Source organism: Choloepus didactylus, chromosome 3, assembly GCF_015220235.1.
Source record: "Choloepus didactylus isolate mChoDid1 chromosome 3, mChoDid1.pri, whole genome shotgun sequence".
Taxonomy (NCBI): Eukaryota; Metazoa; Chordata; class Mammalia; order Pilosa; family Megalonychidae; genus Choloepus; species Choloepus didactylus.
In genome coordinates, this window is record NC_051309.1 from 56551660 (window position 1) to 56559566 (window position 7907).

Here is a 7907-nt window from a genome sequence, read left to right on the forward strand (position 1 = left end):
TCACCTCCTAGCTGTCTCCCTGTGCTACTCTTATTTGCTGACAAACCATTATCCACTCAGCAGCCAGAGTATCATTTTGTAAAGAACATTTTTTCATGTCACTCCTCTAATTGGAACACTCCTATAGTTTCCCATTGCCCATAAAATGAAATCCAAACTGATATCATCTTGTACCTCTTTGCTTGCTGTTCTACAGCCTTCTGTTTGTTCCTAAAACATGGTGAGCTCACTGCTGATCTTTATATTATTGGATCCTTCTTATCAATTGATCTTCAACTAAAAAGATCACATTCTAAGAGAGGCCTTTTCTGACCATCCACCAAATCAGCCCCTCTCTATCCCCTTACTGGACAATCACTACCTTATTATCCCTCCCTCCTCTTTTTATTCTCAATGGCAATGACCATTCTCTGAAATTAACTGTTTACTTATTTCTTGCCCACTCACCCCAACTTCCAAAAATAAGCTCCATGAGAGCAGGACCATGTCAGCCTGATCCTCCTTGCCTAGTAAAGTGTCTGGCATAAAGTGGGGGCTCAATAAAAATATTTCTTGGCTGAATGAATAAATATATAGATGAAACCACCTCATAGGTATCTCATTCAGTCCAAAATCTAAGATTTTGTTCTCCTAGACTGAATATGTTGGTTTTACAGCTGAGATGCAATGAAAACTGATGGTTCTTGAATTAAAATCAGTGTTTTAATAGCATAGGCTAAATTTCAGTATTCAAGACTTAAATCCATCCATTGCCTTAATATAATTCAGGGTCTATTCCCAATATGGTAGTCTGTATCAGTAAACTCATCAGAGTTCAGATGTTCCATCCTGATGTATGAGCTCAGTAACAGCGGATAGCTTATTCCCATGATCAACTTTATATGTATGTTTTAGTTTAAAAACAAATATAAAAGTCTTCAGGAAAACCATCTCCCATGGAAGCACATAAACTTTCAAGTAATGGCTTAAAACATCTCTTGCTTGCCCAATGGATGATTTGTAATTACAGATTACACATTTGGTAAATAGGTCTTTATGGGCCTTTTGAAACTTGTTTTATTGGGTTAACAGATAATTAGGGTCTTTTATGTAGACATAGCATAACCATGCCTTTGGAGCAATTAAAGTTTGTTGATGGATCCCTAGCTCCAGTGTTTCTTTGATGCATCCTCCAGCTCCTTTAACAGCTAATGTGAATAGCAGGGAGAGAACCTAGTGTTTATGGAGGGAACTGGCTTTGAATTCAAGGTAGACACCAGCAGCAACAACTTGGGAGAGAGGAGGGAGGGAGAGAGAATCGGTCCTCAATCCTGGAGGTGCTCCTGCTCCCACCCCTCCCCACACCCCCATTGCCCTCTCCGCCATCCCTCCCCAGCAGCCTAAGGCACAGTCAGTTGCTGCTGCTTCCTCACCAGATGTGGACTACCAACCTGAGCCTTACTAGCCTCAGTCCGTTTTTCTCTATGCAGGACTCACTGCTTTTCAGATTTCAGTTCCAAGTATCTGTTGCCAAGCTGGCTCTGTGTCAACATTACCTTTTCTTTTTTGACTTCTACTTTGGGGAGTACTTGCAAATCCTCTTCCCAAAGTTCTATCCCTCAGACTCAGGAGAAACAGCCTGGTTTAGAGCTTGGTCTCTGAAGCCTGACAGTTCTGGACTTGAATGTTGGCTCTGGAATTTACTAGCTGTGTGACAGTTACTTAACCTCTCTGTAAAACAATAAGAAGAATATTAGTTGTGGCCAATTCATGGATATGTAAGTGCCAGGATCATGGTAGGTATGTATGTACATTTTTTCTCTTTTAATAAGCATTATAATTATCTGGTTTCTTGGTTATCATCTCCAATTTAAAGACAGAGGAGTCCCTTGGGAGTTAAATAATGTGCTCAAGGCCGCAAAGTCTAAATGGCAGAAGCAGGGTTTGACCTGCAGCCTGACTCAGGTGCTTAGTCTATATTCTCCTGCCTCACAGTGATTTGAGAAGTTGGTAATGTTCATAAAGCACTTAGCACTGAGCTAAGTAAATGTTCAATACATTATTCTTCTTTCCTGTGAAGTGAAGCCTTCCTTGCCTCCTTCCTGACACATCTGACAGCCCCTTCCTTTGGGCTCTTATCACTTGCTAACTTATTCTCTACAGCATTTGAACTATAATTATTTGTTTACCCATCTGCCTGCCTTCTTGGACTGTGAGCTACTTGGGGCAGGAATTTTGCATTACTCACCACCAAGCATAGTGTTAGGCACAGAGAAGGGGCTCAAGGAAAGTATTTTGAATAAATAGTAGTGAGAAGGTGAACATTAACTATGATTCACAGACAATAGCATGTGTGAAGACCCACAGTCCAGAGGGAGTGTGGCTCATTTAGGACCTGCAGGTACAAAGGTGTGGCTGGAGAATAAGAGGTGGGCAGAGGTGGATGGTGAGAGGAGTGGAGAATGATAAGAGAATGATGCTGTGAGGGGCAGGCCCCATAGACCACTTAAGGGGTGGACTTTACCCTTAGAGCAAAGGAGAACAGAAGGGCTTTAAGCAGGAGAGTCACATGATTGGGTTTGTTTCAGAAATATCACTGAGTGAAGCGTGGAAAATGGTTTGGGGGCAGTGTAGGGTAGGAGCCAGACCAGAGGCAGGGAGCCCACTTCAGGGTCTGTTGCAGTCCAGGCAGGAGATGATGGGAGTTTGCACCAGGAAGTAGCTGTGTGGGTGTGATTTAGCATTGGTTGAAAAGAGAGGGTGGTTTCCCATGTCTGGCAGGCCCTGGGGTTCTTCTGCAAGCTTGGAAAAATACCTTCCACTCTTTGACACCTGGTAAGAATCCCAAATACCTGTTACTTTTTTGGAACACCACTTGTAATGTGGATTGTTTCCTTGTATGTTTCACAGATCAACCCATGGGAAGTAGAAGACTAAGGATCTAGTCCTCTTTGAAGTGCCCTGCTCACCACAAAGTACTGGAGGGGTCACCAATCTGCCCATCTGTGAGGAGAAGGAAGTCAAAGGAAAGCAAGTGTGTTAGACCTTGGTCTTCACTGGTGGCCTCCATCCTCCCTGACCTTTCCCTGGCTTGTGACCTCTATCCACTCTGACTCTTTCCCTAGCATAGTTACTGATGCTATTAGTTTTCAGAACCAGAATGATACGAAGGGCAAAGTGCCTGCACTCAAAGCCCTGGGGTAAGTTATAGGCTGTGTCAGGCATAGTCCTTCCTTCCAAATATCCATAACAGCTAGAGTGTGTACTCTACTTTGAGTACAGATGAGAGTCGTGTGTTAGGTGCCTGCAGAGCTTTTCCATTTTTGTGTACCTTAAAACAATCACCAGCCAAGCTGATCCTCCAAGGGCATGTGCTCTGTTGCTGCTCATGCCCATGGGGGGTTCCCATTGGCTTTGTGCTTTGGAGAAGTCAGTTAGAAAAGAGGATGAAAGGCCACACAGGAGATGGCTGAGTTTATGCAATATAAATATGCTGGCTCAGTTGAGGGACTGGTGTGCCCCTCAGGGGACGAGCTGGGCCTCAATCACTCTCTGCTGAGTTTCTGAGTGCTTTGGCCCTGGATCCCAGACAAAAGCCTTGTGAAATTGCCTCCATACTGTCTGTTCTTTCTGAAAGTTCAGCCTAGTAGATTGGAGGAAATACCTTTTGCTTCAGAGAGATGATGCTAAATCTAAAGTTTAATTTCATAATACAATGTTTACCAATTTATCAAGCATTTACATTTATCACTACCTGTCTTCTCCATATGGATCTTGTGGTGTAGTTACTATAAGCCCCACCTAACAGATGAAAAGACTGAGACTTGAAGGACAGTTGACTATATTTCCAAAGGTCTCATTGCATATGGGTGGTTGAAAAGGAAGTCAAGTTAGACATATTCAACTTAAGTATTTTATTGGCACCTAATATGGTCATGCTTTGTCTCAGGTACTGGGATACAACAGTGAACAAAGATATGGAATTTTCCCTCATGAAGTGCAGCTGGAGAAACACCCATTAGACAAAGAAATACTCAAATGAATATAACATTATACATATTTGTATAAGAGCTTTTGTATAAATATGGATAAGAGCTATGAAAGAAAAACACAGGGGGCTCGGAGAAAATGTAACAAGGATATAATTTCGACATGGCAGGGTATGTGTTTGTATGTGAATCATTGAAGGCCTCTGTGAGATTATGAGACCTAAGAAATAAGCACAAAGAATTGAGAGATGAGTAGGGGTAAGAAATCACAGCAGGAGCATGTATGAAGGCCCTTAAGCAAGAAGAGTTTGGTGTGTTTGAAGATCTGAATGGGAGTGAGTGGGGCTGGAAGGCCTACACCATGTAGAACATTTAGACATGGTGTTTTTCCTAAATGTGATGATGTGATGGTACGACATTGGGGCATTTTAAGTAACGAAGTTGACTTTTTTTTTCTTTTTTTTTTAATTTTACTCAGAGGTTTCCAACACATTTTATTTCGCTGATCACTGGTTTGTAGCTTTTGAGCACCAGCATCTGCATAAATTCCTATGAAATGTCTGATCAATTTCAGTTCTGTAGCAGGCACCATGTGTGTGGCTTCGTCTCCAGGAACACCTGTGTAAAGGCTGCTGCCCATTCATTCCAGGAGGCCACAGCTTTCAGGGAGCGTTGTCTTCCCGGTGGCAGTTTCCTTGGGTAAGAAGTCGATTGGTGTAGGTGGCTCCAGTGCCTGGAAGCAGGAAGCATTCAGAAACTTGCAGAGACATGGCGCTTTTTCTCTCACCAAGACAGACCCTCGAGGATCCAGTGCACTCATGCTTGATAACGGGGACCGCCTGTCATTTTTGAGTAGGCCAAAATACAAGAACGCCTCTTTTCAGTAACACAGATAAACACCTTTTCAGAGCACCTGTTTGTTCCAGAACTACAAAATTTATTTTAAGAAAAAGTCCCATGAAAGAGTAACAAGTTTTATAAAACTAAAATCTAATTTCCTCCCAATAAATTACACTTTAGGCAAAACCTTCCCAATGCTTCTAAAATAATACTGAAATGGGCATCTGATTATACAAGATCAATAAAAAAATTAAATATTTATTTGAATAACAAGTTTAAGCTGCAAAGTTGGCAATGCAGATTTCCACACAGATCACAAAAAGTATGCACAAAAAATGCATTGATGCAAAGGACAAAATAATGATAAGAATTCTGCTAAATGGCTGCTGATTTTAAGAAAACAAAAGGCCTGAAATCACTGTACAAAATATAAAATGTATTAAATACTATCATCCACAGTCTTTACTATTTATTATATTTAAAAAATTATTTGCATAGTTAATTACAATTGTAAATAAGTATTATACATGAGCCCCCTTTCAGAAAGGCAGTTCTTTGTTGCACTATAGAATATCTAATCACATCGCAAACAGTATCCTTTTTTTGCTATCAGTGAGGAAAACAGTTACCGATATTACTGCAAATATCTGGAAGGCTACAAAAGCAAAAGGAAGCATTTCTTTTTTGTCTTCAAAGTGCTTTCCATGTGGAGTGAAGCACTTGCCCTGTGTAACTGAAAGCTCTAGTGGGTAGTGCCCTCAGTTGGAGATGCTCCTGAATGTTAAGATTAGACAGACCAAAGGCTTGTGGATCATGCAGCTCCCCTAGTACCAGGATACCACTGTGTCACTGACTAGTTTTGTCTTTCCAGAAAACTGTTCAAGACAGCACAAACAAATCAGACTTATAATGATAAATAGAAATAAAATGAAAAGACACGGACTGTGATTGACACTGCTCTCGGTCAAGTCTGTGCCACGTGAAAGCAACTTTTAAAGAACCTGTTGGGAAGAGATAAGTGTCTAAAGATTCAAAATGAATCAACAGTATTAGATACTAATATAACTCTCAACTCAGAAGCTGACTTAAGATTAGGTGCATCTTCAGTTAATGTAATAGGAAAAGAAGGCAATGGGCTCTATTTTATTAATTGTATACACTCAAAAAGCGACCTAAAGTCACTGGATGAGTAGACACAAGGAGATCGTTGTGGCTTACAGTCTTTTACTGAAATAAGGGTAAAGGAATAGATCTATGCAAAAACAAAACCAGAGAGCTAGTGTGGCTTGGATTAGGAGGTGGTGCCAGGAGTGGGGTTCACATTCTGAGTGGCTACCTCTGGGGCCACTTCTCTGATTCAGGGCTTGTCTATGATTCTGGCTGTGCAGCTGCCCTTCTGCACAATCTCAATCATCGACACTTGGTGGCCTTCCCTGTACTTGGGGTACTTGATCTTCGGCACAGAACCGCGTGGCCTGCTTGCTTGGTAAGCAGATCAGAAGGCCTCCTGATGTCTCCGGGCAAGTCCTGTGCATGAGGCTGAGCGTGTTCCCACAGTCCTTGCTCATGGCGGTCATCTTGGCCAGGACAGGGAGGTTGTGGATGACGAAGGACACCTTGTTCCTCTGCTGCTTGGCCAGGTTCTGCATGTGGCCCAAGTTCCCAAAGCCTGTGACGTCGGTGACTGCATGGGCATTGAACATGTGCATAAGTCCTGCAGCTGTTCTGCCAAGCCTTGCCATATTCATCATTGCTTCTTGGTATGCCAGCTCTACATCTTCCTGGGTGATCACTAGTTTAATTTTATTCCATTTTTCAGGGATGTCCAGCCACTGGTGCATGGCCATGGGCACCTGTGTGCCCAGAGGTTTGGTCAGAACAAGCATGTCTCCCAGCACTGTGTTATCTGGCATGAAGAACTCATTGGGCTGGCAGACCATTGTAGTGACTCCCTCTAAAACAATCCAGGGGTTTAACACTGTTTGACCACCTGTTACTGATGCCCCTGCTTCCTCTGCCCTGTCTTTAAAACCCTGTATAATTTAGGGGCATCACTTTATCTCTTTCCTTGGTGGTCATCTTTTTGCTGATTCCAAGGAGCATGAGCATGTTGTCGCATTCCGTGACCCCCACTGCGTAGCAGTAGCTGAGGACATTGGCACAGGCTGTTGATCATGTAAGGGTTGTCTGCAATAGGGTAAATGTAATCTGTGGTCTGCATCAAGGAGAGAACGCCATGCCTCAGCCTGATGGCCATGTGTCCATTCCAAGGCCAAGCCTCGGCTAAACTGCTCCCAGGAAAGGTTCGTCTTCTTGGAATGATTCTCTTGCAAGGATTCCAGCAATTTCTGTAAGACATCTTGGGACACTCTGCAGCCCATGCCCTTCAGCTCAGTGAATCTGCTCAGACGGAAGCTCTTGTCCAGTTCATGACTTTCCGGCTTAAATGATTCCGTACCGACATGGTTCGCGGGTGCACGCACCTCACGGTTAGCGCCTTCCCCTCCCTCTCCCAGTCTGCTGGTTTCTTTAGAAACCCACTGGCTGGCCTTCCTCCTCTTCCTCCTCCTCTGCCTCCTGTTTCTCCCCTCTCCCCCTCCTCCGCCGACGGCACTCCCACAATGCACTGCGCTGGGGGGACGGAGGGACAGGGAACGGCCCGTTTGAGTGCAGCGCAGGGTGGGCGGGGCGAGTGGAGTCGGGGGTTGGGGGGTGGGAAGTGGGGGAAGGCGGAGCCAGGGAGCTCTGGCCCGGGCGTTGGCCGCCCCTTGGGGCCCTGTAGTTGCGGGCTGCCTGCTCCGCCGGCCCGCGCGCCTCTTTGGGGTTTATGTTTTAAAATGATGCTCTAAATGCTCAGTCGGTATTAGATTGTAGGGGGTCAAGAGTAGATGCAGGGAGGCCAATTAGAAGAGTATCACAGCAATCCAGGGGAAAGATGACAGCTTTAGGCCTTCATATCCTGGAATTTTTGGCTGTGCTATGTGCTACAAGTTGTAATTCTAGAGAACTGGCTGAGAGTTGAGATGGCTTGTCATTTGACATAATTTTTAAATTACCTTTGAGTTTTCTTTTCTTACCAGCTATCGAGGGACAATGGGG

General features: G+C 43.8%; 1 pseudogene; it reads right to left on the bottom strand.

The window, feature by feature from the left end:
- Positions 1-6099: 6099 nt before the first annotated feature.
- LOC119528617 lies at positions 6100-7167 on the bottom strand (annotated as a pseudogene).
- Positions 7168-7907: the final 740 nt, after the last annotated feature.